The 27,970-nt window shown below is 47.8% G+C and overlaps 1 protein-coding gene across 2 annotated transcripts in view; it reads left to right on the top strand.

The window, feature by feature from the left end:
• Positions 1-394: 394 nt before the first annotated feature.
• LOC142049640 (zinc finger and BTB domain-containing protein 5-like) overlaps positions 395-27,970 on the top strand; it is a 41,407-nt gene continuing 13,831 nt past the window's right edge. Inside the window, exon 1 of one of the 2 annotated variants that reach the window (XM_075077519.1) lies at positions 395-476. The gene's annotated coding sequence lies outside the window, so the exon portion shown is untranslated. Of the gene's footprint in view, positions 477-15,126; positions 15,218-27,970 lie in introns of those variants that run through there. The other variant, XM_075077518.1, reaches the window with a different exon arrangement.

The raw sequence follows: 27,970 nt of genomic DNA, 5'->3' as shown, positions 1-27,970 counted from the left end.
AACCTGCATCACCATGGTCTTCACCACAGGCTGCAAGGGAATCTCTGCTCCAGCGCCTGGAGCACCTCCTCCTCCTTCACCGACCTTGGTGTCGGCAGGGTTGCTTCTCTCACATATTCTCACTCCTCCCTCTCCTAGCTGCTGTTGTGCAGTGTATTTTACCCTGATAGGTATCCTTCCACAAGCACAGCTCACCAAGCATGAGGAGTATCATGACACCCACAAAGCCCTTCTGGAGCGAGGCTGTACCTAGGCAGCTCTGTGATTAGCTGAGGAAAGGGGGGGGCGGCGGCGGCTTGCTCCTCCCAGCTGCTCTTTCTCTTGGTCACGTGCAGTTGACGCGAGTTAGGTTTCTGTGCTGCACTTCCTACGTCATCGAGAATGTGAGGTGGTGGATGCAGCGTCCAGTTGGGTCGGCGGCAGTGGCAACTTTTATCTCCAAATTGCGTTTTCAGGTGGCATGGAAGACACAACAGGTGAGTCACTGGGGAGAGGGTGTGCTGCTGCTTGCATTTCTCTCCACTGTGGTGGGGCCACCCTGTGCGGCCTCTCTCTCTCGTCCCTCATTCCCGTCTCATAAGGATTCCTGCCGGTGGTGAAGGTCGCGCCGGACTGGACCGCTGCTGTCTCTGGAGCATGAGCGTCCTAGACTGTCACGGCAGCTCGGAGGGGGGCGGGGAGCACCCGGAAGCGGCAGGGGGGGTGGTGGTGTATGGTAGCCAGGCTGCATCAATTCGTCCCCACGCTCCAGACTGGGAGTGGCGTCTTGGGACATGCTCCTCAGTGGGAACCGCAGGGGAGACGTTTTGCCATGCTGCGGAGTAGGTGACGACTGGACGGGAGTAGGGAGAATAGCAACAGTATGCGGCAGTCTTCTGCGAGCCGCCTGGAATCCTAGCTGCCGATCCCTTGGTCACTTTCATCGACGCAGGCAGTGAGCTCTGCAGTACCTGCTGCCGAGGAGCTGGTGGCAGTCTACACAGCAGAGCTTAAAAGCCTGATCCTGCTCAGGACACAAACACACTCAGGTTGCTTCTCTAAATCCCCGCATTGTTCCTGATGCAGGCACTGGGAAAAGGCTAAACAAGAAAATGCAATGGCTACCTTCCAAACTCAACGCTGTGTTTAGGTGTCCTTTTGTTTGGCAGTTCCACTTCTTTACGGAGAATCTCAGGCTAGGAGAAAACAAAACAAAAACAAACCATTCGGGTTGGAAGGGACTTCTGGAGGTCTCTAGTCCAGCCCCCTGCTTAAAGCAGGGTCAACACTGAATTCAGACCAGCTTGCCTCAGGGGTTTCTCTGGTCAGGGCTTGAAAACCTCCAAGACTGGAGACTGCACAACTTTTCAGGGTCCCTGTACCACTGCTTGACTGTCCTCGTGGTGAAAAACAGTTTCCTTATAGCCAGCATGAACCTTGCTTGTTTCAGTTTGTGCCCATTGTGTCATCTTCCCACTATGCAACACTGAAGAGCCTGGCCCTGTCTTCTTGATAGCCTCCTCATAGGTACTGGGGGGCTGCTATTAGGTGCCCCTGCAGCCTTCCTTCCTCCAGGCTGAACAAGCACGCTTCCCTCAGCCTCTCCTCATAGTGCAAGTACTCCAGCCCCCTGACATCTTGTGGCCCTCTGCTGAATTTGATCCACTTTATCAATTACTTTCTTGTACTGGGGTGCTTGAAATTTGACACAGCATTCTAGATGTGATCTAATGAGCACCAAGTGAAGGAGGATAATCACTTCCCTCAATCTACTAGCTATGCTCCTGGTCATATAGCCCAGGATACTGCTAACCACCTTTGCTGCCAAGGCACAGTTCTGGCTCATATTCAGCTTGCTGTTTTCCAAGATCCTCGGGTCCTTTTCAGCAGAGCTGCTTCCAGCCAGTCCCCAGATGGTATTGATGCCAGAGGTGGTTCTTCCCTAGGTGCAGGGCTTGGCATTTGTCCCTGTTGAATTAAATTAAGTTCCTGTCAGCTCATTTCTCCAACCTGTCTAGGTCTCTCTGAATGGTAGCCCTGCCCTTGAGTATATTTACTTCATCCTCCCAACTCCTGAAAACTTGACAAGAGCAAGATGCATCACCTCCTCTAGGTGTCTGATAAAGATTTTAAACAGGACAGGTCCCAGGATAGACCCCTGCAGTACCCCACTTGTCACAAGCATCCCAGTAGAGTACAACCCATTAACCACCACTCTCTGAGCTCAGTCACCCAACTAGTTTTTAAACCCATCTAGTTGTCCACCCATCCAGGCTATAATATCCCAACTTGGATACAAGAATATTGTGGGATACAGTATTGAAAGCCCTGCTAAAGTTGAGGCAAATGACATCCAGCGCTCTCCCTTCATCCACAAATCCTGCCGTTTTATCACAGAAGGCAATTAGGTTGGTCAGGCATGATAGCCCTGTGGTAAATGCATGCTGACCGTTCCCAATGACCTTCTCCTTCATGTGCCCAAAAACATGTTCCAAGAGGACTTTCTCTATGATTTTCCCAGGAACTGAAGTTCCCTGGGTTGAACTTTTGGGTTTGTTTGGTTTGGGGTTGTTGTTTCTTCTTTTTTTTTTTTTTTTTTTTCCTTTTTTAAGATGAATGCAACATTTGTCCTCCTCTAGTCATCAGGGAATTCCCCTGGTCTTTGTGACTTTTCAAAGCTGATAAGAGAACGGCCTCACTATGAAACCAGCCAGTTCTCTCAGCACCCTTGGATGCAGTCCATCTAGTCCCATGGATTTGTACAGATTAAGTTCTCTAAAATAATCCGATTCAATCCTCATCCACTGTTGGTAGTTATCCTTGAACCCTGTCTCTAAGCACAGAGGCCTGGGAGACTTTGTCGGTGCAGGTTGAGGCCAAGGCGGCGTTGAATACCTCAGCCTCATCTATGTCCACTGTCACTAGATCACCCATCCCACTCAGCAATAGGCCCACCCTCTCCTTGTTCAGTCTTTTACTATTAAAGTGGTAGTAGAAGCTCTTGTTGCCCTTGATCTGTGATCTGTAGAGTTCCTCAAGTTGCTTAAAGAAGGCTTTGTCTGCTTCCTCGCCCTGTCTGTCACAAACTCCTGCCACAATATCACGCTTATTGGCCTCTGCTTTGATCTTGTTCAGTTCCTGTTAGTTGTAAGGGTAATCTTTGGAAATTGAGACCAATGTAAGCAAAGATAAAGCTGTATCTGGGATGGAATCACTTCTTGGAAAATAAAAACAAACTGGGTAACCAAATTAATTTCCTTCATGATATTTAACTTTTGATTAAATCATATAACAAAGGAGGCAGTCAAATATCATAAACCTGTCGGCTCATGGTAACTATTAGTTGTATGGGGAGCTATCTGTGGAGAAACAGGTTAAAGAATATTACATAATATTGCTATTTATTTCCCCCCAGATGGATATGCAGAGTTACTGGGGGGGGGGGGAGAGTGCACTTCAAATTTTAGTGTCTTTTGTTAAGTAGTTCAAATAGCTTTTTTAAAAATTTTTTTATTTCAGTCGTGCCGTATTTTAGTTCAAAGTAAACAGTAACTAAGCAACCATTTTGGCACTAGCAAGCCACTCATCCACTTCTGCTTTTACTTGGCCCAACTTTTTGTTTTAACACCAAAATAATTATAAGGATTCTTCAGTGTGTTGGCTACTTGTGCAAAATACTGTAGTGCAACTAATAGGTCTTACTTGACGGGCCTTCACCAGTATCTGTAAGAAGTATTAAGGGTTCCTCTATTATAATGAGCTACCAAGGTTGAAGAATTTTTTTACTTACGTGCATAGCTATGTCTTGAAAAGCGTCAGACTTAGAGGCTAATGTAGATAGCTAGGAACCATCTGTAGTCAAGTTTTGAAAAATATTGTATTGTTCCTGTTTTAAGTTGGTTGATATTGATTAAGAATTACCAGCTCAAGAGCCGGGAGGCAGCAATTAGACACTATCCTAGTGATAAGTTATCAAACCTGAAAAATAAAAAAAAACAAACCATAAAACCTTCTACTTTAACTGTCATGCTTGTGCTTGGCATTAGGATGGGGATAAAAACTAAATGGATAGGGCCAGTGTTTCCCATATTTGGTAGTACAGGAGTACGAGTTTGCAGTACTATTCTGGTTAACTAATTGAATAACCCGTGACCTGAAAGCCATTGGGCCTTTTTAAGTGGTACACACCCTACCATGCTTAGCAGTTCAGTCAAGATGGGCAACATCCTGATCTCTTGCTAGGGAATTGCTGAATCTGACAGCACCATAGAGGCAAGTCTGCCACAGCTGCATATCCCCAGATTCAACCAGTAGCAAGGCTGGGAATGTATTCCCAGTAGGTATACAAATACATATATAATACACATATACACATATACACATGGCCAGCAACACAGAACAAACAACACAGACAGAAACACTCAGCACTCAGACAAACAGCAACAATGGCCTCATCCTGTTCCCCTCTCTGGCTGATCAGGATGAAGGTCCATTAGTGGGAAATATATATGTATATACAACGTGGGTCCATCCAGTAACTGTATTTAGACACTCAGTCTATCCAGTAGCTAGCCCCTGGATCCCCTGGTCTCCCCAGTTGCTGGCACCTGGGCATATGTCATGGTTCAGCCTCAGCTGGCAACTGAACACCACGCAGCCGCTCACTCACTCCCCCCCCACCCCCGTGGGATGGGGAAGAGAATCGGACAAGCAAAAGAACTTGTGGGTTGAGATAAGCACAGTTTAATGATTACAATAAAATGATAATGATAAATGATTATGATAATAATGACAATAATGTTAATATAATAAAAGGGAAAAGGAAGGGAAAGGGAAAAAAAAAACAACACAGAAACACAAACGCTACAATCGCTCACCACCCGCTGACCGACGCTGCCCGTCCCCGAGCCGCGATTGCTTCCTCCTCCCCTGGCCAGCCCCTCCCAGGTAACATACTGGGCATGACGTTACATGATATGGAATATCCCTTTGGTCAGTTTGAATCCGCTCTCTTAGCCGTGCCCCCTCCCCTCCTGGCTTCTTGTGCACCCAGCAGAGCATGGGAAGCTAGACATGTCCTTGACTAGTATAAGCGCTACCCAGCAACAGCCCAAACATCTGTGTGTTATCTCAACAGGTTTTTTTTTCCATGCTAATTTCAAAGCACAGTACTATACCAGCTAGAGTGAAGAAAATTAACTCTATCCCAGCTAAAACCATGACAGCATATGAGCCCCTAAGGCCCATAGCCACACTCCAGTTGCCAGTACAGACCTCCTCTCACATACACACACTGTGATCCCCCAGTAGCTTGGCTTAGACACTCAATCTACCCAGTAGCTGGCCCCTGGATCCCCCCAGTCTCCCCAGTTGCCTCCCACAGAAACACGCACACACACCCCCACACACCCCCCACCCGTAAATTAGTCTCTTATTCCACCCCCAGACCCCATGGTCTCTTTGGCAGTTGGCTTGGTCCCTCCACTAGCCAATTCCTTCAGGTGCCTCACCCTTAGAGACATGCATACCTGGTTCCCAAGCCACGACCTTCTCCATTGTGGGTCCTTCCCACGGGCTGCAGTTCTTCACAAACTGCTCCAGCATGGGTCCTTTCCACAGGGTACAGTCCTTCAGGAGCAGGCTGCTCCAGCGTGGGTCCCCCACAGGGTCACAGGTCCTGCCAGAAAACCTGCTCCTGTGTGGGCTCCTCTCCACGAGGCCACAGTCCCTGCTAGGAGCCTGCTCCCGTTTTGGCTATCCACGGGCTGCAGCTTCCTTCAGGGCATATCCACCTGCTCCAGCGTGGGGTCCTCTCATGGTCTTCACCACAGGCTGCAGGGCAATCTGTGCTCCGGTGCCTGGAGCACCTTCTCCCCCTCCTTCTTCACTGACCTTGGTGTCTGCGTAATTGTTTCTTTCATATAGTCTCACTCCTTTCTCCTGGCTGCTGTTGCGCAGCAGGTTTTTTTACCCTTTCTTAAATATGTTATCACAGAGGCGCTATGGAAGTCCCTGATTGGCTCAGCTTTGGCCATCAGCGGGTCCGTCTTGGAGCTGGCTGAAACTAGCTCTGTCTGACATGGGGGCAGCTTCTGTCATCTTCTCACAGAAACCACCTCTGCACCACCCCACCCCCCCGCTACCAAAACCTTGCCATGTAAACCCAACACAATGTCAAATACACCTAAATATAAGGGGGTGGTGGTGGTGGTGTTTAAAGTGCAAATAGTAAATTGTGTTAAATTTATCTGGTAAGGAGAAAAACAAGTCTGATTATTTTTAGACTAAGCATATTAGTGTGCTATTTTTTCTCTTATTCTACTTAATGGAATATTTAAAACATGCTAGATTGTTTTTGCATTATAAAAACAATGAAGGAGATAAGTTACAGCTTTTGGGAGAAGGAGGAATTTGGAGGCTTATTTCGGTGGTGTTTGGTGGTTTTTTTTTTAATTACACTGTCACATAAACTATTTTTAATGCTTTGTTACTGGGCACAAAGTGTTGAATCAATTCAGAACTACTATATTTCACACAACTTGTTAGCGATGGTTTTGTTTAACAAGTAACAAAAGAGTTTGATCCTACTGTGTTTTCACTGCAAGTACACTTGCATGTGTGCCTTTTTAAGTGGGATGATGTCTTGTTGGGCAGGTGGAAGCACATAGAGTGGCTAGTTCTTAGCTACATGTATGCAAACTGACTATTTCCTCCCCCCCGCCTTTTGTAAGAGGATAAGGGTTTGAGTTAAGACTCTGAGAAGGTAGTTATAAATTTGGCTCCTTCTGTGCCCAGCTACCAACTTCAACAAACCTTCTAGGAATTCAGTATCTACTTGACCCTTTCTTAAATTAGGTTGGAATTGGCCAAGAGACTCAGAAGTTGATAACTGAAGGGAGATAGATGAACAGGTGGTGGAATTCCATCTTGTTCTCCTAGGAAATCAAAACACTTCCATTTACTCTGTGCAGCTTTTATTTATAACCTATATAAATAAAAATTATTATGTTCAGAAAATCATACTTTATTTCTTCCTGTATAGTAGGGATGCTTGCTCAGCAGTAGTAAATGGTGATATAAGTTAATAATTCAAACATTTACTAAGCACACCCTCTATTAATCACAGAATCACAGAATGGTAGGGATTGGAAGGGACCTCTGGAGATCATCTTGTCCAACCCTCCTGCTTGAGCAGGTACACCTAGAGCAGGCTGCACAGGGAAGCGTCCAGGCAGGTTTTGAATGTCTCCAGGGAAGGAGACTCCACAGCCTCCCTGGGCAGCCTGTTCCACTGCTCCGTCACCCTCACAGTAAAGAAGTTTTTTCTCATATTCAGGTGGAACTTCCTGTGTTCCAGCTTGTGCCCATTGCCCCTTGTCCTGTCATTGGGCACTATTGAAAAGAGCCTAGTCCCATCGTCCTGACACCCACCCTTTAGATATTTATAGGTATTTATGAGATCCCCCCTCAGTCTTCTCTTCTCCAAGCTAAACAAACCCAAGTCTCTCAGCCTTTCCTCATGAGGGAGATGCTCCAGTCCCCTGATCATCTTCGTAGCTCTCCGCTGGACTTGCTCAAGGAGTTCCACATCCTTCTTAAACTGGGGGGCCCAAAACTGGACACAGTACTCCAAATGTGGTCTCACTAGGGCAGAGTAGAGGGGGAGGATAACCTCTCTCGATCTGCTGGCCACACTCCTTTTAATGCATCCCAGGATACTGTTGGCCTTCTTGGCCACAAGGGCACATTGCTGGCTCATGGTCAGCTTGTTGTCCACCAGCACTCCCAGGTCCTTCTCAACAGAGCTGCTTTCCAGTAGGTCAGCCCCCAGCCTGTACTGGTGCATGGGGTTGTTCCTCCCCAGGTGCAGGACCTTGCACTTGCTCTTGTTGAATTTCATCAGGTTCCCCTCGGCCCAGCTCTCCAGCCTGTCCAGGTCTCGTTGGATGGCAGCACAGCCTTCTGGTGTATCAGCCACTCCTCCCAGCTTGGTGTCATCAGTGAACTTGCTGAGGTTACACTCTATCCCATCATCCAGGTCATTGATGAATATATTAAACAGGACTGGACCAGCACTTGGTTCTTTCAAGTTTATAATAAAAATATTAAGAGAAAAAATGCTGATCCTCTTATTCTTGAGAATAAATCATTCTGACATTTGAAAAAAATGTGTCCTAAAACTCTTTCAGGAGATATCAAAGTGAAATGTAAAACTAAAAGCCATAATGTCATGGTTTTAGCTGGGATAGAGTTAAGTTTCTTCACTCTAGCTGGTATAGTACTGTGCTTTGAAATTAGCATGGAAAAAAACCCTGTTGAGATAACACACAGATATTTGGGCTGTTGCTGGGTAGCGCTTATACTAGTCAAGGACATGTCTAGCTTCCCATGCTCTGCTGGGTGCACAAGAAGCTGGGAGGGGAGGGGGCACAGCTAAGAGAGCGGATTCAAACTGACCAAAGGGATATTCCATATCATGTAACATCATGCCCAGTATGTTACCTGGGAGGGGCTGGCCGGGGGAGGGAGGAAGCAGTTCGCGGCTCGGGGACGGGCAGCGTCGGTCGGCGGGTGGTGAGCGGTTGTATCGTTTGTGTTTCCGTGGTTTTCTTCCCTGTTTTCCCTTTCCCTTCCTTTTCCCTTTTATTATATTAACATTATTGTCATTATTATCATAATCATTTATCATTATCATTTTATTGTAATCATTAAACTGTGCTTATCTCAACCCTTTTGCTCGTCCGATTCTCTTCCCCATCCCACAGGGGTGGGGGGGGTGAGCGAGCGGCTGCGTGGTGTTCAGTTGCCAGCTGAGGCTGAACCACGACACATAACAACAAATAGGTGGAATGAATCCTCCAGTAATTTCAGTGTTTGTGACTTCCCAAGGCAGAGGTAGTGTCCGAGTAGCTAATAATTCTCAGCAGGTTTTTCTTCCACGAATATATGTAGTTGCATTTGAACCCAAAGGAACTTGGCTGTGGTAAGGAGTTTCGTAGTTTAACTACACAGTGTGAAGAAATACTTCCTTTTGTTCTGAACCTGCTAGTTTTGTTCCATAGACCCTAAGGGGAGAGAGAGCAGTTTTCTTCTCCATTCAGGATTTTATAGTTTTTCTTCATATCTTCATAGAATCATAGAATGGTTTAGGTTGGAAGGGACCTTTAGAGGTCATCTAGTCCACCCCCCCTGCAGTGAGCAGGGACAGCTTCAACTAGATCAGGTCGCTCAGAGCCCTGTCCAACCTGACCTTGAATGTTTCAAGGGATGGGGCATCTACCACCTCTCTGGGCAACCTGTTCCAGTGTTTCACCACCCTCATTGTAAAAAAATTTCTTCCTTATATCTAGTCTGAATCTATCCTCCTTTAGTTTAAAACCATTACCCCTTGTCCTGTCAAAACAGGCCTTGCTAAAGAGATTGCCCTCATCTTTCCTGTAGTCCCCCTTTAAGTACTGGAAGGCCGCAATAAGGTCTCCCCGCAGCCTTCTCTTCTCCAGGCTGAACAAGCCCAACTCTCTCAGCCTGTCCTCATAGGTGAGGTGCTCCAGCCCTCGGATCATTTTTGTGGCCCTCCTCTGGACCCGCTCCAACAGTTCCATGTCCTTCCCGTGTTGAGGGTTCCTTGCCCTTAACATTTCCCTGACTCTGAAAATTTCTATAGTTATGAAATATTTGTAGCCAAACAATTTGTGTATTTTGGTTTTGCTTTTAGTGGTTTGTGCAGTTACAGTACTAGGCTGTTCTCTTTCCTGAGGCTTACTGAAAGACAATTGAATTGAATGCCTGCTGTTTATACCAGTGATGGCTAATTTGTGACCCACTGACTATATCTGACTGTCCAGAAGAATGAATCTAGCGTTTCCTGGATCCCCAAGATCTGTACTAGAAAATGGTTCGAGACCTTATAAAGACTGCAGAGACTGGCTACCTAAACAACTTATCACACAATTGGAAGCATATGTTGTGCAGCCAAAATGGGTGTCCCTCATGACTAGGCATGCACCACCACATAGTTGAAATGCATGCCTTCTAGTCATTTGGTAGGGGATATTGTCATGGGTATGACAGTGTTGACTCAGATGATTTCACTTAAAAATATGTTAATTGGCAATAAATTAAATTATTAATTCAGGTACTGAGAAACAAAAAAGACAAACAATTAAACAAACACTTAGGGAAAACACCTTTCTTCCCCCTTCCCCAGGCTCAACTTCAGTCCAGACACCTCTCTTCCCCCCTCCCTGGTCTCCACTGCCCTTATTTTTGCCGTGCATTACACTCGGTCCCTTCAGTGAGGCAACAGGCGGTGCAGGATGTTTGGAATAGTGCATAGTGTTTTTTCTTCCACTGCTCCTGTTTTTTTATTAATTTCCTCTGCTCTGGCATGGGCTTATCCACAGGCTGCAGCCCCTTTTGGGGGCGTACCTGCTCTGGTGTGGCTTATCCATGGGCTGTAGTCCCCCTCAGAGGCATACCACCTCCTCTGGCATGGAACACCTTCTGAGAGTGTCTCCAGCTGTGTCCCCGACAGTGTCCCCTTCCTTGTGTCTCTTTCTGGTTTTCCTCACGTGTCTCCTCCTGTGTCTCCTGCCCCTAGCTGCTACCACCCTTTGTTAAATATGTTTGTGCAGAGGTATCATGTGTTCCCCAGGTTGAAGTTTTGGTATGTGGTGGGTTGTTTTCATCAGTTGCTGAGCTGGCTGTAACCAGCTGTGACTAGCACAGGACAGTTCATGGCCTATGCATGCACAGATCAGCCCTGCAGCCCCCTGCTACCAAAACCCTGCCATTTATGCTAAATATAGATATACTGCAAGTACTTCAAGGAAATCTTTGTTGCCAGCTGTTGCTGAAAGGTGAAGCATCACTGAACCAAAAAGGGAAAATAAGATAATGTATCAATTCTCTTCTCTTCTCTTGCACCATACAAGCTACTGTGAAGAAAATTAACTCCATCCCAGCCAAACCCAGTACATTCTCCACCCCTTTTTCCATACCATTTACATTATGCTCAGGTCCCACACTATCCAATACATCCTCATTAACCACCCCCCCCTTCCAATCCTTTGATATATACACTGATATCATTCCCTTAGTCTATGGGTCAGCCCTGTAAAATGTCCATAAAATGTCCATAAAATGTCAACTGAATTAATTTAGTCCATGACTTTGGGCTCCATCTGTTATGGGGGTCACTCAGGAAAGGAGAGGTGGTGTGTTGTGTCGGATTGTTGCACACTGAAGCCACCTCAAGTTGCGTCACCACTGCACATGCCTGGTTCCTCATGAGATTGAGTCTTCACTGGTTTGGGTGAGTCCTGCTATAATATCTTTGACATATGGGAGCCACAGCAACGGCGACATACAGCATCATATAACACTGGCATCATGCAGCAATGGCATCATGCAACTCAAATCATGGGTTATTTTCATCCAAGATTAAATCTCCTTGAGGTACACATGAGACTTCCCCATCCTTCTGCATTACCCACCAAGTAATCAGGCAAGCAAGGGAAGAGACAGACATGGCTGAGTCGAGACAAGCTGGTCAAACTAAAGAGCAAGAGGGAACTGCACAGGCAGTGGAAGCAGGGACAGGTATCCTGGGAAGAGTATAGGGACGCTGCCCAGTTGTGTAGGGATGGGGTCAGGAGGGCCAAGGCGTGTCTGGAGCTGAATGTGGCAAGGGATGCAAAGAATAACAAGAAGGGCTTCTACAGGTACATCAACAAGAAAAGGAAAGCCAAAGAAAGCGTACCTCCCTGATGAACAAGAATGGTGGCCTAGTATCAACAGCAGATGAGGAGAAGGCTGAGGTACTCAACAACTGTTTTGCCTCAGTGTTCACTGGTAACGTCTCTCCTCACCCCTCCTGGGTCGATGGACTGCAGGATGGAGACCAGGGAGATAAAGCCCCTCCCACTGTAAGGGAAGATCAGGTTCATGACCGCCTGAGGAACCTGGATATACACAAGTCTATGGCACCTGATGAGGTACATCCCAGAGGCCTGAGGCAGAGAGGGAGGGAGGCATGCAGTGAGACAGAGAGCCCAGCAGAGATGCCAAGAGAGAGGCAGGGAGGCAGAGAAAGAGAGGCGGGGAGTGGGGGGTGGGGGGTGGAGAAAGGCTGGAAGAGACAAAGAGAGAAAGAGAGAGGGAGAGAAAAAGAAAGAGGCAGGCAGAGAGACAGAAAGGCATAGAGAGAGAGGTAGGCAGAAAGGGAGAAAGAGAAGGTCAGGGAGAGAGAAAGAGGTGGGAGTACAGAAAGAGAGAGGCAGGCAGAGGGGGAGAGAGGGGGAGAGGAACACATACAGAGAAAGAGAGATGCAGGGAGAGGAAGGCGGGGGCGGTAGAGAGAGATATGCAGACAGTGGGAATGAGAGAGTCAGGAAGGCAGAAAGACAGGATGGCAGTCTGGGAGAGAGAGTTGCTGTGGTGGGTCAACCTTGGCTGGCCACCAGGTGTGTACCAAGCCACTCTGTCACTCCCCGTCCATCAACAGGACGGGGAGAAAATATGACAAAAAGCTTGTGGGTACAAATAAGGACAGGGAGATCACTTACCAATTACCATCACAGGCAAAACAGACTCGACTTGGGGAAATTTAACTTAATTTATTCATGATTAAACAGAGTAGGATAAGAAGAAATAAGAACAAATCTAAAAACACCTTCCCCCCACCCCTCCCTTCTTCCCAGACTTGGCTTCACTCCCGACTCTTCTACTTCCTGCCACCACCAAGTAGAACAGGGTGATGGGGAGTGGAGGTTACGATCAGCTCATAATATTTTGTCTCTGCAGCTCCTTCCTCCTCATGCTCTTCCCCTGCACCAGCGTGGGGTCCCTCCCATGGGATACAGTCCTTCACGAATTTCTCCAAAGTGGGGTCCCTTCCACAGGCTGCAGTTCTTCAAGAACTGCTGCAGCATAGGTCCTTTATACAGGGTACAGTCCTTCAGGAGCAGTCTGCTCCAGCATGGATCCCCCACAGGGTCACAGGTCCTGCCAGAAAACCTGCTCCTGCGTGGGCTCTCCATGGGGTCACAGCCTCCTTCAGGGCACATCCACCTGCTCTGGCTTGGGGTCCTCCACAGGCTGCAGGTGGATATCTGCTCTGCTGTGGACCTCCATGGGCTGCAGGGGGGCAACCTGTGTCACCATGGTCTTCACCATGGACCGCAAGGGAATCTGCTCTGGTGCCTAGAGCACCTCCTCTCCCTCCTTCTTTATTGACCTTGGTGTCTGCATAGTTGTTGCTCTCACATATTCTCACACCTCACCCAGCTGCTGTTGTGCAGTGGTTTTTGCCCTTTCTTGAATATGTTATCACAGAGGTGCTACCAACATTGCTGATTGGCTCAGCTTTGGCCATCAGTTTGTCCATCTTGGAGCCAACTGGAATTGGCTCTGTCAGACATGGGGGCAGCTTTTGGTGTCTTCTTACAGAAGCCAAACTTGCAGCCCCATCTCCCCACTAATAAAACCCTGCCACATAAACCCAGTACAGAGAAAAGTGAGTTAGGCAGAGAGAAAGAGGCAGGTGCAGAGGCAGGCAGACAGAGAGAGAATGGCAGGCAGAGCTGGGGGTGGGGTGGGGTGGTGTGTGTGAGGGGAGAGGGAGACAGGTAGTGAGAAAGAGAGACTGTCAGCCAGAGAGAGAGAGGAGGGAGGCAGGGAGACAGAGAAAGAGGGAGGACGGTAGGTAAAGGGAGCAGAGAGAGATAGTGTCATGGTTTCAGATGGGATAGAGTTAATTTTCTTCACTGCAGCTGGCACAGTGCTGTGCTTTGGACTTAGTATGAAAATAATGTTGATAACACACCGATGTTTTAGTTGTTGCTAGGTAGTGTTTATACTAGTCAAGGAATTTTCTAGCTTCCCATGCTCTGCCAGGTGCACAAGAAGCTGGGAGGGGAGGGGGCACAACCAAGATAGCTGATCCAAACTGGCCAAAGGGATATTCCATATCATATGATGTATGATGGCATCGGTCGCCAGATGGTAAGCGGTTGCATCACTTGTTGTTTGGGTTTTTTCCCTGCTCCCGAGGTTTCACCTCTCTCTCTCTCCTTATTTTCCTTTTCATTATCTTAGAATCACTGAGGTTGGAAAAGACCTCTAGCATCATCAAGTCCAACCGTCAACCCAACACCACCATGTCTCATAAACCATGCCCTGAAGTGCCACGTCTACACGTCTTTTAAATACCTCCAGGGATGGTGACTCTACCACCTCGCTAGGCAGCCTGTTTCAATGCCTGACCACTCTTTCAGTGAATAAATTTTTCCTAATATCCAATCTAAGCCTCCTCTGATGCAGCTTGAAGCCATTTCCTCTTGTTCTATCGCTAGTTACTTGGGAGAAGAGACCAACACCCACCTCACTACAACCTCCTTTCAGGTAGTTGGAGAGAGCAATAAGGTCTCCCCTCAGCCTCCTCTACTCCAGACTAAACAACCCCAGTTCCCTCAATCTCTCCTCATAAAACCTGCTCTCCAGACCCTTCACCAGCTTCGTTGCCCTTCTCTGAACACGCTCCAGCAACTCAATGTCCCTCTTGTAGTGAGGGGCCCAAAACTGAACACAATATTCGAGGTGGGGCCTTACCAGTGCCAAGTACAGGGGCACCATCACTTCCCTACTCCTGCTGGCCACACTATTCCTGATAGAAGCCAGGATGCTGTTGGCCTTCTTGGCCACCTGGGCACACTGCTGGCTCATATTCAGCCGGCTGTCAACCAGCACCCCCAGGTCCTTTTCCTCCAGGCAGCTCTCCAGCCACTCTTCCCCAAGCCTGTAGCGTTGCATGGGGTTGTTGTGACCCAAGTGCAGGACCTGGCACTTGGCCTTGTTAAACCTCATACAATTGGCCTTGGCCCATCGATCCAGCCTGTCCAGGTCCCTCTGTAGAGCCTTCCTACCCTCCAGCAGATCAACACTCCCGCCCAACTTGATGTCATCTGCAAACTTACTGAGGGCACACTCATTCCCCTCATCCAGATCATTGATAAAGATGTTAAACAAGACTGGACCCAACACTGAGCCCTGGGGAACACCACTTGTGACCGGCTGCCAACTGGATTTAGCTCCGATCACCACAACTCTCTGGGCTCGGCCATCCAGCCAGTTTTTTACCCAGAGAAGAGTACACCCATCCAAGCCATGAGCCGCCAGCCAAGCCATGAGCTAGGAGGAAGACGTGGGAGACAGTGTCAAAGGCTTTGCTAAAATCCAGGTAGGTAATATCCACAGCCTTTCCCTCATCCACTAGGTGGGTCACCTGGTCATAGAAGGAGATCAGGTTGGTCAGGCAGGACCTGCCTTTCATGAAGCCTGGTTGGTTGGGCCTCATCCCCTGGTTGTCTTGCACTTGCCTAGTGAGCTCACTCAAGATGTATCGCTCCATTATATTATTTTTTATTGTTTTATTTTAACTATTAAACTGTTCTGATCTCAACCCATGAGTTTTCTTACTTTGGCCCTTCCAGTTCTCTCCCCGATCCCACAGGGTTTTGTAGTGTTTAGTTGCTGACTGGTGCTAAACCACGACAACAGGGCAGGGGGAGAAAATAAGATGAAAAAGCTCCTGGGTTGAGATAAAGACAGAGAGATGGCTTTCCACTTACTGTCATGTATAAAAATTACTCGACTTGGGGAAAATTTATTTATTTCCAATTAAAATAGATACGGATAGTGAGTAACAAAGAAAAATTAAAACAACACCTTCCCCCTCTTTCCCCAAGGCTCAACATCACTCCTTCATTTCTGACCCCACCCCCCCTCAGCTTATACCTGATACCAACTTCAAAAAGTACATATGGTCCCCTCTAATTGGAGCAACATAACTAAGTTTGAAATACCTGGAATACTTTGTGAATAGATAGTCTTAATATCTGCTGTATGTGATTAGATAGAAAAGAGTCTGGAGACACTGTATCCTTGAGTAGAATAAATAAGGGAAATGTACTAGAATAAGTATCAGAATCAGTAAGAATTGTGTAACCAAGCCAAAAACGAACTGCGCATGCCCAGAGACTGAGTTCAACCAGCGGACACAGTGAGGAAGACTACTGACGACCACCAGAGGACCCTGGAAGACCACCAATGAACGTTAATGCACATGCGTTAAGGACATTTGCATATATATTTGCACAGGCGAGGAAGGAGGGGTGGAGACGCTCTCTATGTCAAAAAATGGATACAGTGTGAAAGAGCTGTCCCTGAAGAATAACCGTGAGCAGGTCGAAAGCTTATGAGTAAGAATCAGAGACAGAGGCAACAAAGGGAACTTTGTGGTTGGTGTCTACTACAGGCCGCTTGATCAAGGGGAGCCTACTGATGAAGACTTTTTCCTCCAACTCCAGGAGGCTTCATACTCGCAGGTTTTTGTCCTACTGGGGGACTGTTGCTGTACGCTTCTGTGGGAGAACTTATCTTGGGCCGCATATCTCCGGGACACAGGGCTCTACCCACCCTGGGGACAGTGATGCACAGACATCAATATGATGGATACAAAATGTCCGTTTATTTAACTGCGTCACACGCTTATATAGCTCTTGCGCTTCCTGTTCCTGCCACTCCTATGGGGAGGAGTCTATCTTTCCATCACAGCCCGTGATCTTCCGGTCGCCGATCCCTGTCTATTTCCCTACAGGGGACTTCAACCACCCAACATCTGCTGGAAAAGTAGCAGGGCGAGCTGTAGGCAATCCAGGAGATTCCTAGAATGCCTTGAGGATAACTTCTTGAGACAGGTAGTAGACAGCCCTACCCGAGGGGATGCATTACTGGACCTGCTGGTCACCAATGCAAGTGACCTAATTAGAGACATCAAGATTGGAGGCAGCCTGGGCTGCAGTGATCACGCACTGGTGGAGTTCACACTCCTGAGGGATACGGGAAAAACGAGAAGTATAGTCAGGACCCTAAATTTTAGGAAAGCAAACTTCCAGCTCTTCAAGGAGTTAGTCAGAAGGACCCCCTGGGAAACGGTCCTCAGGGGCAAGGGAACAGAAGAGAGCTGGCAGATCTTTAAGGGCGTGTTCCATAGGGTGCAAGAGCTCTCCGTTCCCAGGTGTAAAAAATCAGGCAAGCAAGGGAAGAGACAGACATGGCTGAGTCGAGACATGCTGGTCAAACTAAAGAGCAAGAGGGAACTGCACAGGCAGTGGAAGCAGGGACAGGTATCCTGGGAAGAGTATAGGGACGCTGCCCAGTTGTGTAGGGATGGGGTCAGGAGGGCCAAGGCGTGTCTGGAGCTGAATGTGGCAAGGGATGCAAAGAATAACAAGAAGGGCTTCTACAGGTACATCAACAAGAAAAGGAAAGCCAAAGAAAGCGTACCTCCCTGATGAACAAGAATGGTGGCCTAGTATCAACAGCAGATGAGGAGAAGGCTGAGGTATTCAACAACTGTTTTGCCTCAGTGTTCACTGGTAACGTCTCTCCTCACCCCTCCTGGGTCGATGGACTGCAGGATGGAGACCAGGGAGATAAAGCCCCTCCCACTGTAAGGGAAGATCAGGTTCATGACCGCCTGAGGAACCTGGATATACACAAGTCTATGGGACCTGATGAGGTACATCCCAGAGGCCTGAGGGAACTGGCTGATGTAGTCGCTAAGCCACTCTCCATGATATTTGAAAAGTCATGGCAGTCAGGTGAAGTCCCTGGGGACTGGAAAAAGGGAAACATTGTGCCCATCTTTATAAAGGGTAGAAAGAAGGACCCGGGGAACTACCGACCTGTCAGCCTCACCTCTGTGCCAGGGAAGATCATGGAACAGATCCTCCGAGAAGCTATGCTAAGGCACATGGAGGACAGGGAGGTGATCTGAGGCAGCCAGCATGGCTTCACCAAGGGCGAGTCCTGCCTGACCAACCTCGTGGCCTTCTATGATGGAGTGACTACATCAGTGGACAAGGGAAGGGCTACGGATGTCATCTATCTGGACTTCTGTAAGGCCTTTGACACGGTCCCCCCCCAGCATCCTTCTCTCTAAGCTGGAGAGATACAGATTTGATGGGTGGACTGTTCGGTGGATAAGGAACTGGCTGGATGGTCGCAGCCAGAGGGTAGTGGTCAATGGATCAATGTCCAGATGGAGACCGGTGATGAGTGGTGTCCCTCAGGTGTCCGTACTGTGACCAGTACTATTTAATATCTTCATCAATGACATAGACAGTGGGATCGCGTGCACCCTCAGCAAGTTTGCAGATGACACCAAGCTGAGTGTTGCAGTTGACACACTAGAAGGACGGGATGTCATCCAGAGAGACCTAGACGGGCTGGAGAGGTGGGCCTGTGAGAACCTCATGAGGTTCAACAAGGCCAAGTGCAAGGTCCTGCACCTGGGTTGGGGCAACCCCTGATATTAGTACAGGCTGGGGGATGAAGGGATTGAGAGCAGCCCTGCAGAGAAGGACTTGGGGCTACTGGTGTTGAGGGCTCTAGAGCTGTACACAGTCCTCCAAGGTGGGGTCTCACCAGGGTGGAGTAGAGGGGCAGAATCACCTCCTGCGCAGATAGAACCACAGGGTGGCATGTGGTGTGTGCACCACCCTTTCCCTTGAGAAGAAGTGTGGCTCTTAATAACTGAGTTACTTGTTGGTATGGGGAAGGAAGAAGATATATTCTCTTTGAATTGCTGGAACTGTTGGAACAGTCTCTCCACAGCCAAGATGCAGGCCTGTAGAGAGGAAGAGAGATTCTCTTTGAATTGCTGGAGTTGGCTAGCCAATCCAGACACAGTTGGTGCCTCCATATCTGTCCAGGTCATGATCACCAGGGTGTTGGCATATGATGTCAGTGCTCTTTCTACAAACTTTTGCCACATGGACCGCATGCATCGGATTTCATCCGGGTCTTTGGATGTTTGGTTATTGACTTGGTTGCTATAGATCACCTCCACCACTGCTAATTCCCTCAGATACTGGATACCTCCCACAATGATGGTCCACTTGGGTCGGTAATTTACAAAATCTTCCTTGAAGGGTTACCTTTCCTTCACTCTTGACAGGAGGTGCCTCCAGAGGCTGAAGACTGTTGCCCCTTTTCCAATCCCTTTGTCAATGGCCTTATCCCTAGCAAAAGATCCCAGCTGCCAGGCTTCCTTACCCTCTGTTTCCTGACTATTGGCCACAATATCCCAGCATCAGAGCAACGAGCTGATAATTTGCTCACCTGGATGACAGCTGAAATCTTTTTGCTTATCTTGCAGCTGACTCAGGGATAGGGATCAGGTAGTTTCTGACTCGTTTATGAGTTCAGTTTCTTCCCCCTCCTGTTCTTGTGTCTGCTCTGCTGCAGAATAGGCTGCCCCTTCTGATTCCCCTCTTAGGAGAAGCTTCTTTCTCCCTTACTAAACGGGTTGACTTCTGCTTTCATTGTTTCTTCTTGATTATAGGGGCAACAGATATAGTTGAGGGCTGGGTCTCTGGTTCAGCCACGGTGTCTGTTTGTATGTCTTCACATCCAGAGACCCTCTCTCCTCCTTGAGGGTGCTGAATAGTGCTGAATAGTGCTCGGTAGGCATAGGCCAGGCCCCAGCACAGTGAAAGAAGTTGTATCTCTTTGGCATAGCCAGGGCATCCCGTTTTCAAACATTCTATCACTTCATCAGGATCTCACGCTTGTTCAGGGGTGAAGTTCCAGACCATCAGTGACAACCATTCTAGGAACCTGCCCATATTCTCCCACACGCCTTGCCACCCATAACCACACTGCTTCGGGGCATATCCCTGGGTGATGTTCCTAAATAGTTGGTTAACCTTAGAAAAAGCCAAAAAATATTCTTGAGAAGTACCTATAGGAGTATTTTGGTTACCCAAGGATGTTCAAGATATACTGAGTGGTACTGGTGGATGAGAAGCTGGACATGAGCCAACAATGTGCGCTTGCAGCCCAGAAAGCCAACCGTATCCTGGGCTGCATCAAAAGAAGCGTGGCCAGCAGTTTGAGGGAGGTGATTCTGCCCCTCTACTCCACTCTGGTGAGACCCCACCTGGAGTACTGCATCCAGCTCTGGAGCCCTCAACAGAGCAAGGACATGGAACTGTTGGAGCGGGTCTAGAGGAGGGCCACAAAAATCATCTGAGGGCTGGAGCACCTCACCTATGAGGACAGGCTGAGAGAGTTGGGCTTGTTCAGCCTGGAGAAGAGAAGGCTGCGGGGAGACCTTATTGCGGCCTTCCAGTACTTAAAGGGGGACTACAGGAAAGATGGGGGCAATCTCTTTAGCAAGGCCTGTTTGTGACAGGACAAGGGGGAATGGGTTTAAACTAAAGGAGGGTAGATTTAGACTGGCTATAAGGAAGAAGTTTTTTTACAATGAGGGTGGTGAAACACTGGAACAGGTTGCCCAGAGAGGTGGTAGATGCCCCATCCCTTGAAACATTCAAGGTCAGGTTGGACAGGGCTCTGAGCGACCTGATCTAGTTGAAGCTGTCCCTGCTCACTGCAGGGGGGTTGGACTAGATGACCTCTAAAGGTCCCTTCCAACCTAAACCATTCTATGATTCTTTGACTCTGAGTACACCCAGGTCCTTGAGCAAAAGTAATCCCATGAATGAGTTTGCCTTTTCTGAAGGAAGAAGTAACACAAATTTTCCCAGCCAGTTCCTTATGTGTACTATGGGGCCCTTATCTCCTTCCAGTGTACATAGGGGTTTCATTTGGGCAGGGTCAGGTTGATGGGCAGATCCTCTAATGTTAACTAGCCAAGTAGCTTCTGCAAAATTTGTATCCCAGTGCTTGAATCTCCCAGCACCTATTGCTCTCAGTGTAGTTTTTAACAGTCCATTTTATCATTCGATTTTCCCAGAGGCTGGTGCATGATACACCCAGTCAGTGCCAAGCTCCTTGGCCCAGGTGTTTATGAGGTTGCTTTGGAAAATGAGTCCTGTTGTCTGACTCAATTATTTCTGGGGTGCCATGTCGCCATAAAACTTGTTTTTCAAAGCTCCGGATAGTGTTTCGGGAAGCGACATGGGTCACGCGGTATGTTTCCAACCATCCAGTAGTCACTTCCACTATTGTAAGCATGTGGTTCTTGCCATGGCAGGTTCGTGGCAGTGTGATATAATCAATCTGCCAGGCTTCCCCATATTTATATTTCAGCCATTGTCCTCTATACCTTCTTTCCTGAACTTGTTGTCTGCATAGTTGTTTCTCTCACATATTCTCACTCCTTTGCACAGCAGTTTTTTTACCCTTTCTTAAATATGTTATCACAGAGGTGGTACGAAAGTCACTGATTGGCTCAGCTTTGGCCATCAGCAGGTCCGTTTTGGAGCCGGCTGAAACTAGCTCTGTCTGACATGGGGGCAGCTTCTTTCATCTTCTCACAGAAACCACCGCTGCACCACCACCACCACCCCCCCACTACCAAAACCTTTCACATAAACCCAGAAAGGTTATATTTCTATCTGGAGTTCTGTATGCAAATTATGTTTGTAGTTCATGGTTGCACACATATGAAAATAATCACTCTATTTTAAAAGTTCTTATGCAGAAGGCAGATATTTGAATAAAGTTGTTTGTTGTGTAACAGATAGCAATTGACTCCTTGTATACTCTTGAAGATGAAGCTAGACCAATTCAGACTAGAGTTAAAGCTCAAATTTTTCAACATGAGGAACAATTTATCAAAGACCGTGTTGGCTTCTTCATAATTAGAACTTTTTTAATCAGTATTGGATGGTTTACTGAAGAGGTGTTTTAGTTTGAACAGGAATTAACAGGAAACACATTGTGTTAGTCAGCTCACAGTAGAGCATCCTGTGGCATGTTATCATGGTTTAGCCCCAGTCAGCAACTAAGTACCACACAGCTCACTCCCCCCACCCCAGTGGGATGGGGGAGAGTATCGGAAGAGCGAAAGTAAGAAAACTCATGGGTTGAGATAAGAACAGTTTAATAATTAAAATAAAATTGTAATAGTAAAAGCAATAATAATATAATGAAAATAACGAGAGAGAGGAGAGAGAGAGGTAAAACCTGGAGGGGGGGTGTAACCAACAAGCAATGCAGCTGCTCACCACCTGCTGACCGATGTTCAAGATACCGAGGAGTTATTGTAACAAGGGAGAAAACATCTACCACACAGAAGGGGAAGGTGCCAATCTGTGTTTCCTCCATTTTCCTCCACCAAATGCCAACAGAGGAGAAAAGGGAAAAAGTGCAGTAGTTAATTTTCTCCATGTGATGTTTCCTGAAGTACAGGGAAGGCATCAATGCAGGGCCCAAATACCAGATTAGGTTCAGGGCCAGTGGTTTTATCATAATTCTCCCAGGCAAAACACCACCAAGTGCTACACAGCACAGCAAACTGCAAAAGCTAAAACCAGCCTTTAACAAGCTCTCAAATTTGATGTACAGTAAAAAAATGGATGGATCAGATAAACCAATGTCAAGAACAGATAAGTCAACATCACGACCAGCAAATGTTAAACAGTAATAATAATTATAAGTTCCCTCCAGTACACTCCAGTTATCTCAAACCCTTTGAGCCCCATGTTGGCCCCAAAATGGACTGTCATGGTTTAACCCCAGTAGGCACCACACAGCCACTTGCTCACTTCCCCATCCTAGGGGGATGGGGGAAGAATTGGAAAGGTAAAAGTATGAAAAATCGTGGGTTCTTATAAGACAGTTTAATAAGAAAAAAGAGAAAAGAAAAACAAAGAAAAGCAAAACCAAGGAAAACAAGTGATGAAGAAACCCAACAATTGCTCACCACCAGACAACCGATGACTAGCTGGTCCCTGAGCAAACACCTCCCCTTGGTTTTATTGCTGAGCATGACATCATATGGTACGGAATATCCCTTTGGTCAGTTGGGGTCAGATGTCCCAGCTGTGTCCCCTCACAACTTCTTGTGCACTCCCAGCCTACTCACTGGCAGGGCAGCGTGAGAAGCAGAAAAGGCCTTGACTCTGTGTAAGCACTGCTCATCAACAGTGAAAACATCCCTGTATTATCAACATTGTTTTCAGCACAAATCCAAAACACAGCACCATACTAGATACTATGAAGAAAAATTAACTCTATCCCAGATAAAACTAGTATAGTCTTGTACTACGGGAGCCCAGAACTGGACAGAGCACTCCAGGTGTGGCCTCAACAGTGTTGAATAAAGGGGAGGGATCACCTCCCTTGACCTGCTGGCAACATTCGTCCTCACACAGCCCAGAATACCATTAGCCTTCTTTTCTGCAAGGGCACATTGCTGGCTCATGTTCAACTTGGTGTCCACTAGGACTCCCAGGGTCTTCTCTGTAGAGCTACATTCCAGCTGGTCAGCCCTCAGCCTGTACTGGTGCCTGGGGTTGTTCCTCCCCAGGTGCAGGGCATGGCACTTCTTGTTGAACTGCATGAGGTTCCTGTCAGCCCATTTCTTTTTGCTTTGCTTTACCTCTTAAACTGTCTTTATCTCAACCCACGAGTTTTCTTACTTTTACTCTTCTGATTCTCTCCACCATCCCACCAGGTGGGAGTGAGTGAGTGAGTGGCTGCATGGTGCTTGGTTGCTGACTGGGGTTAAAGCACGACAGTCCTTTTTGGCACCTAATGTGGGGCTCGAAGGGTCTGAGATAACTACAGGTTTGACTGGAATGTGCTAGATTGAATTTATAGCTGTTATTGCTGTTTAGCTTTTAATTGGCAGGCTCCTGTGCTTGCTATGGGGGTTGCTTGCCCCACCGCACATTAGAGTCTAGTGCTTATTAGTGGCTGCTTTTTGCTTTTGCTGCTTACTGTACTGCTTATCATCTTACTCTGTTATGCCTGGGAACATTTTGATAACAGCAATGGCGATGCACCTGGACTGGCAGATGGCCAGGGCATTGTTGCTGTTTCTGTGCTGCTGTACTGGACAGGCTCGAACTCCAATGTAAACTCAAGTCAGAGGGACTGCGACCTGTGGATGAGTCCACGTGGGAGCAGGACACCCCAAAGTGTCTCTGGCCATGGCTAAGGCCATACCAGAGCAGGTATATCTCAAAGTGTCTGTGGCCTGGTTATGTCTGTGCCGCAGCAGGTATGCCTCTGAAGGAATTGTGGCCCAAGGATAAGTCCATACTGCAGAAGGTACACCTTGAAGCATATGTTGCTGTAGGTTGCAGGGCAACCAGGGGATATGCAGGACAACCAGGGCATCAGGCCCAGCTGGCATGGGTTCATGAAAGGCAGGTCCTGCCTGACCAACCTGATCTCCTTCTATGACCAAGTGACTCGCCTAGTGGATGAGGGAAAGGCTGTGGATGTTATCCACCTGGATTTTAGTAAAGCCTTTGACACTGTCTCCCACAGCATCCTCCTAGAGAAGCTGGCAGGTCATAGCTTAGACAGGTATATTCTTCGCTAGTAAAAAAACTGGCTGGATAGCCGAGCCCAGAGAGTTGTGGTAGATGGGGCTAAATCCAGTTGGCAGCCGGTCACAAGCGGTGTTCCCCAGGGTTCAGTGTTGGGTCCAGTCTTGTTTAACATCTTTATCAATGATCTGGATGAGGGGAATGAGTGTGCCCTCAGTAAGTTTGCAGATGACACCAAATTGTAGTGTTGATCTACTCGATGGTAGACAGGCTCTGCAGAGGTACCTGGACAGGCTGGATCGATGGGCTATATGAGGTTTAACAAGGCCAAGTGCCAGGTCCTGCACTTTGGTCACAACAACCCCATGCAATGCTACAGGCTTGGGGAAGAGTGGCTGGAGAGCTGCCTGGAGGAAAAGGACCTGGGGGTGCTGGTTGACAGCCGGCTGAATATGAGCCAGCAGTGTGCCCAGGTGGCCAAGAAGGCCAACAGCATCCTGGCTTCTATCAGGAATAGTGTGGCCAGCAGGAGTAGGGAAGTGATGGTGCCCCTGTACTCGGCTCTGGTAAGGCCCCACCTCGAATATTGTGTTCAGTTTTGGGCCCCTCACTACAAGAAGGACATTGAGTTGCTGGAGCGTGTTCAGAGAAGGGCAACGAAGCTGGTGAAGGGTCTGGAGAGCAGGTTTTATGAGGAGAGATTGAGGGAACTGGGGTTGTTTAGTCTGGAGAAGAGGAGGCTGAGGGGAGACCTTATTGCTCTCTCCAACTACCTGAAAGGAGGTTGTAGTGAGGTGGGTGTTGGTCTCTTCTCCCAAGTAACAAGTGATAGGATGAGAGGAAATGGCTTCAAGCTGTGTCAGGGGAGGCTTAGATTGGATATTAGGAAAAATTTATTCACTGAAAGAGTGGTCAGGCATTGGAACAGGCTGCCCAGAGAGGTGGTGGACTCACCATCCCTGGAGGTGTTAAAAAAATGTGTAGACGTGGCACTTCAGGGCATGGTTTATGAGACATGGTGGTGTTGGGTTGATGGTTGGACTTGTTGAGCCTAGAGGTCTTTTCCAACCTTAATGATTATATGATTCTATAAGTCTGTGCTGCAGCAGGTACACCTTGAAGCATCAGTGGCTGTGCATGAGGTCGTGCTGGAACACTGCAAAGTATGTGGCCATGGATAAGCCCACAACAGGGCAGGTACACCCCTCTAGAGACTGCAGCCATGGGTAAGGCCCTATTGGAGCAAGTTCACTCCTGAAGGGACTGTGGCTGTGGATAAGGCCACTCTGGAGCAGATATATCTCTGAAGGCATTGTGGCCCATGGAGAAGGCCACGCTGGAACAGGTGCAACTCAAAGCAACTGTGGCTGTGAATAAGCCTATATACCACAGCAGGTATATCCCTGAAGGACTGTGGCTCATAGATAAGGCGCCACTTGGAGTAGGTACTACCCTAAGGGACTGCAGTTTGTGGATAAGTCCAAGCCAGAGCAGGGGCAAGGGGAGGAGGTCATTGCAATGTTAAACCTGATCGTCTGGTCCAAAGGGACCAGGGGTGGAGATTGTAATGGAATTACCTTTAAATTGTTGCAACCCAGGATTTGAGTTGCATGTGCTGGGAATTACTGTAGCAGGAACCACCTGAACCAACGGAGGAGAAGCCTTACTAGAAGCAGTGCAAGTGTAGCAGTGACCCAAACTGAGCCGGCTTTGGTGCCCAGTAACTCCATGCAACACACCACCTCCTGTCCTGAATGACCACCAGAACAGATGGAGCCGAGTCATGGACTAAATGAACTCAATGGACATTTTGTGGACATTTGTGGACATTTTATGGACATTTTACAGAGGTGGTCCATAGTCTAAGGGAGTGATATCTGTGTATTTTATCAAAGGATGGGAAGGGGAGGTGGGGGTTAATGAGGTTGTATAGGATAGTGTGGGACCTGAGCATGATGTAAATGGTATGGAATAAGGGGTGGATACTGTCCTGGTTTTAGCTGGGATAGAGTTAATTTTCTTTATAGTAGCTAGTATGGGGCTATGTTTTGGATTTGTGCTGAAAGCAGTGTTGATAATGTGGAGATGTTTTAGTTGTTGCTGTTGCTGTATGCTTCTATGGGAGAACTTATCTTGGGCCGCATATCTCCGGGACACAGGGCTCTACCCACCCTGGGGACAGTGATGCACAGACATCAATATGATGGATACAAAATGTCCATTTATTTAGCTGCGTCACACGCTTATATAGCTCTTGCGCTTCCTGTTCCTGCCGCTCCTATGTGGAGGAGTCTATCTTTCCGTCACATCCCGTGATCTTCCGGTCGCCGATCCCTGTCTATTCCCCTACATCTCCCCCTCCCCATGCTACTAAAAGTTCTACAAAGCTACTTACGTAAGCGGATACATATTGCGGTCAGGTCTATATTCATGTAACTCTTGCAGGCGCTCTCTTATTTGTCTTATAACACAGCATAACAATGGCAGCCCACAAGTAACCATGGCTACTACACACAACAAGATCCCCCCAATTATTACTATCCAGTCCCAGTTCATATCTCTCTTTTGCCGCCTTTTCCCAGTGTCACTCTCGTTGCAATATTGCTTGCGATCTTGTCAAGGAGCTCATTTCTTTTCCCAATGGCACGGCTACCATGAGGATCCATGTCAGCAGACCCTGCAAAGAGACAACTCAGAGAGGGATTATTCATTGTACATCCTTGCACAGTTCTGCTTTCACACACTTTGCAGGCACCCATTCTATGCGCCCTTCATTCTCAACCGCGGCGTAGCCCCTCCCCAGGCATCTCAGTTTCCATCCTCTCTCCCATTGCTCACTGCCTGGGAACCTTACTCGTACCTGCGGATAGCGCTCGCCTGCTTGAGCTTTGCCAAAGTGCTTCTCCACTGCTGTAACTTGCTCCTGCCCGCGTATAAAATGATTAAGCGAATATCGCGCATGCATTAAAATAGTTTGCTGAGCTGCTACGGGTATAGCTCCCTTATACCCCTCCCCCTCCCCAAGCTGTATTATTTTTGCTTTCAAGGTGCGATGAGCGCGTTCAACAATTGCCTGCCCCGTGCTATTGTAAGCAATGCCGTGTTTTAATACAATATTCCAAGATTTACACCATTCTTCGGTACTTCGATCCCGAAAGCATGGTCCATTATCTGTTTTTATCTCGGTAGGCTTTCCAAGCCACACCATTACCGTGGTCCAATACGCAGTCAAATGCGTTGCGGTCTGCTTCCGATGTTGAGTAGCCATGATGACTCCACTATATGTATCAATTGTAATTGCCAGGTGCCGTCCGGGGGCCAACTGTGGACATTCAGTAAAGTCAGTCTGCCAGATAGCATTTGCTTCCAGTCCTCGAGGGTTGACTCCTGCCTCCCACAATGGCGAGTGCTGACAGTAAGGACAGGTGGCTACTACTTCTCTTGCTGCTCTTATTGAGATGCCACACTCCTTTGCCAAGGCTTTAGCACCGAGGTGCAGTTTTTCATGCAGTTTCTTTGCCTCCGTCAACGTCCAGACTCCTGCGGCTGCCTCATCAGCCATGCGATTCCCCTCAATCAGTGGTCCAGGCCCCGTCTGATGACTGCGAATGTGAATTACTGTCACAGTTGCTCCTCGCTGCGATAAAGCAACCTCTAGCATCAAGGCAATTTCCGTG

The sequence above is a fragment of the Phalacrocorax aristotelis genome, chromosome W, assembly GCF_949628215.1.
Source record: "Phalacrocorax aristotelis chromosome W, bGulAri2.1, whole genome shotgun sequence".
Lineage (NCBI taxonomy): Eukaryota > Metazoa > Chordata > Aves > Suliformes > Phalacrocoracidae > Phalacrocorax > Phalacrocorax aristotelis.
Note: the sequence above shows the minus strand (reverse complement) of the source record. Positions and strands in the feature narration are given on the sequence as shown.